The 3,646-nt window shown below is 42.5% G+C and overlaps 1 protein-coding gene across 1 annotated transcript in view; it reads right to left on the reverse strand.

Annotated features, from left to right (window-relative positions):
• The window catches only part of LOC121879575 (protein spaetzle 5-like), a 72,318-nt gene extending 70,968 nt beyond the window's left edge, over positions 1–1,350 (reverse strand). Inside the window, exon 1 of the mRNA XM_042386244.1 lies at positions 1–1,350. This exon is cut by the window's left edge and continues 1,142 nt beyond it. The gene's annotated coding sequence lies outside the window, so the exon portion shown is untranslated.
• Between the last annotated feature and the right edge of the window lie 2,296 nt (positions 1,351–3,646).

The raw sequence follows: 3,646 nt of genomic DNA on the forward strand, positions 1-3,646 counted from the left end.
CAGAGTTTAGGAATCACTTAAGCTGGGGAATTTCTTGATAGATTTTCTTCCTTTCACTGAGTAGGAAGTTATAGTTTAAATATTGGTTTAGTTGTTCATTTATCTGAACTGAACTTTTAGTTTTGTTTTGGTTTCTCTAAGATTTGGCGCGATCAGAGAGGCAAGTTTTCACAGTGCCTGACGCGTGCTTGGTAGGTTCAGTTACGTCTCGTTCACTCACTTAATAAAACAACAACACTGCATATACCCCCCTTCAGTCCTTAAATTGAGACACGTATTTATTTAACACCCATACACACACACACACACATACACACACCGTCACTGCTTCGAACCTTTTTTTTTTTCTTTCTAAATCTTCGCTTCGATCATCCAAGTAGCCCCGGAACGTGCGACAATGACCACGAAACTGGGAATGATGATGGTACAGTTTCGTCGTCACTTCTCTTTTCCGTAAATAGTCACGGAATTCCCTGCGATGATGACCTTAGAGGTAAGTGGCTGATGGTCGCCTCGTGAGTCATGTAAGCTGACGGTAGGGGTCCTCTGGGAAGGGGGGGCGGTGGAGACAACAGGTGGTGGGGACTTTATGTTTCTTCTCCTTTTTCACCTTAGTCACTCTGTCCAGTTTCAGTCATCATCACTTTCCCTTTTGTTTGCTTACTTCGTATCTGACTCAGCGTCTTTTGGCCAGGGTTAGCGGGAGAGGCAAATGATAGGGTCAGAAAGACAAGCGAGAGTGATGGAAAGAGGAGGAAGGATAGAGAGAGATGAGGAGAGGAGAGTAATGAGGAAGGGGAGGGGCTGTGTAGTGGTCGTGTCCTTAATTTCTCCTGCCAACTTTCTATGGGTCAGCGTGGGACGTCCTCGTCGATTGCAGGTCGTTTTAGTCGAAGGAGGAGGAGGTGGAAGTGGGGGGGGGGGATTCTTAACCACCTCCTTTGGCTCGTGGGGTTCCTCTCACAACGAGGGGGAACTATACCTCCTGAGGGAACACCACCTACCGAGCACACACCTCACAAAGTACCTTCAAGCTCACACAAACACCGCGTCGACCTCGCGTCAACGATTGAAGCCCATCACCTTTAAATAAAAAAAATGAACTCCACAAGCACCCAGGAGAGAGGGCCGAGTTGGTGGTTAAAAGGCGCAGCACGAGGTAACCAGTCCCTCTATGCAGGGAGAAGGCACAGGTGGGAGTCTGAGGGAGGAGAGGAGAAACTTCTCAGCTGGCCGGGGTGAGGAGTCCAAGAGCCACGTGAGGCGGTGAGGGACTTGTTGTGGGAGCGGAGGAGAGGAAGCAACACGTGTGGCCGGTGCGTCGCTCCACACCCAACTAACCCACTTCCAGCCTCGCTCGCTCACTCGCCACACGCCTGCTGCTGCTGCTGGGAGATCCCCCACCCACCCCTACCACCATAACTTACACACACACTACTACCACACCACCACCAAGCAAGTATTGAAGAATTGATGATGTATTTCGTTTCTCATAATCTTAAAATATTAAATAATTTCAAGTCATATTCCAAAACTAATTATACTAGTTATAGCTATCATACATAATACATAGCTATAATACCTGTTAATTATCGTCCAGGTAATATATTCAACCCGTAATAAGATAGAGGAGTTTTATGTTATTTATACCTAAATGTTAGCGTCAACGAGAGACAAAATAGATTAAATATGTTTTAGATTGTGAAACACTAGTGACTTCGTGAAATCCCTGGAAGTTACATTAATGCTATGTTATTTTTGTTTCACTCACGAAATTACTGAAATATTGCCATAATTTGTGCATGAACTCAGGGCAGGAGCATGACCTCAAGTTTGATCAAGGCGATCTTTCAGTTTTAGTAAATTTTCTCATAAAGTCTATGGAGTATTTACAACTGATTCCGCAACGCCATATTTTGAATCTTTTACTTTTATCCTCTTCACCACTGATCGGCTCGTTAGCCGCTTGGCCCGTCGGTCACGTCTCTGTTACACACTGTTGGCAAGTACTGGGCATGCACCGGCTCCTGAATGTGTCGGAACCTGCTCCAGTGTTGGTCAAGTCTGGCCTTGAATGAACTCACACTCGGTGCTGTCACAACACTTTCTGGCAGATTGTTCCAAGAGTTTGCAATTCTTACTCCAAAAAAGTTTGCCCTCATAATTTTCTGGACTTGTGGCTTCTTCAACTTTGAGCTGTGACCTCAAGTGGGGCGGACTTCCGCCAGCACCAGATATGGACACTCGACTGAGTAGTGCCCCCTGAAATAATTATAAACTTCAATTTGGTCGCCCCTCCGCCCGTCTATAGTTGCAGGCGTTCTAATCCCTCTGGGTAACTGAGGTGCCGTAGTGCAGGCACCAGTCTGGTGGCCCTCCTTTGGATATTTTCAATCAACTGACAGTCCCTAGCATATCTCGGGGACCAGACGGGAAAGTACTTCACTCTTGAAGATCGTGACGAAGAACGGGCCCTCGGATTTCTTTGTATAATTCATAATCAATTAAATCTTGTATTTTGGTTTATTTTGTAATATTTCGGTATGTTAAGAGTTGAAGAGCTTTTCTTAGTCGGGTTCGGTTGTTCGGAGCTTCATAGGGTTTCCAGCGTATGTCTCTGAGCTAATGAGGGTTAAAGAATGAGAGAAAGGCAAAAGTAAAGGCCGTATTTTGCGTTTGATTACTCGACCATTCTAGTAATGTCCTCACGCAACAGATGGCAGCACCATCGTTTATATTATATGGCATATCCCTGAGAAAACTTTTAATGTTAAATATAGTAATTATATTTTGTTTTTGGTGAACAGGAACTAAAGATATGCTATCTAGGAATAAAATGTTTGTAGGTTGAAATAATGAATGTATAAATATTTCGATATATGATCCCCTTCAACATTTAGCCTTCCCAAAGGAGCAACAGAGGTAAGGGTAATGAGGAAAATAAACGGTATTATTGCGTTTTGAACCACATTATTATTATCATCTTATGCATCAGTCATATGAGGTAAGGTTAGGGCCTAACCCTACCTACCATTAGGACAAGGTTAGGTTAGGTTTAGTTTAGTTCAGTAAATTACGTGGTCGAGAAATAGTTCCATTGCAGTTAGCTTGGTGGAGAGGCAGCCACATTGAGTTAGGTTATTTAGAAGGGTGTAGGATCATGATTTACGCCAGAAATGGGTATTATTAGAGAGTTTGCCCTAATCACAGACCTTTTTGGGTGTGATCTTTCATATTCTTGACCCAAAATAGGGTGAATGGTATTATTGCAGTTTTTCACAACTATAGAATCGATAATTTTTTATGTGTGTAACATACTTAAAAGGCTACTAAAAGAAACTTTTCTTCTATACCATTTTCGTCGCAAATGCATAATAGTGTCGGAAATTAAATAATATATTTATGTAAACACGGTTATAGTACTAAAAAATAGTTCTTAATAACGTAATGATTTGGGGTCAAACGCTCTATTTTTACGAAGCAATGAAGGTCAAAATCGTTTGATACCCATAAAAACACACACAGAAAAATGTCCATGTTGAAACAAGTGTGTGGATGAAAATGCAATTTTACCCAATAAAATAACAATGAAGAACAATCCTTGCAATAGTGTAATTAGATTTCTCTTTAATGACACCTTCCCCTC

This window comes from Homarus americanus, unplaced genomic scaffold (genome assembly GCF_018991925.1).
Source record: "Homarus americanus isolate GMGI-L3 unplaced genomic scaffold, GMGI_Hamer_2.0 scaffold9741, whole genome shotgun sequence".
In the NCBI taxonomy this organism is placed as follows: Eukaryota; Metazoa; Arthropoda; class Malacostraca; order Decapoda; family Nephropidae; genus Homarus; species Homarus americanus.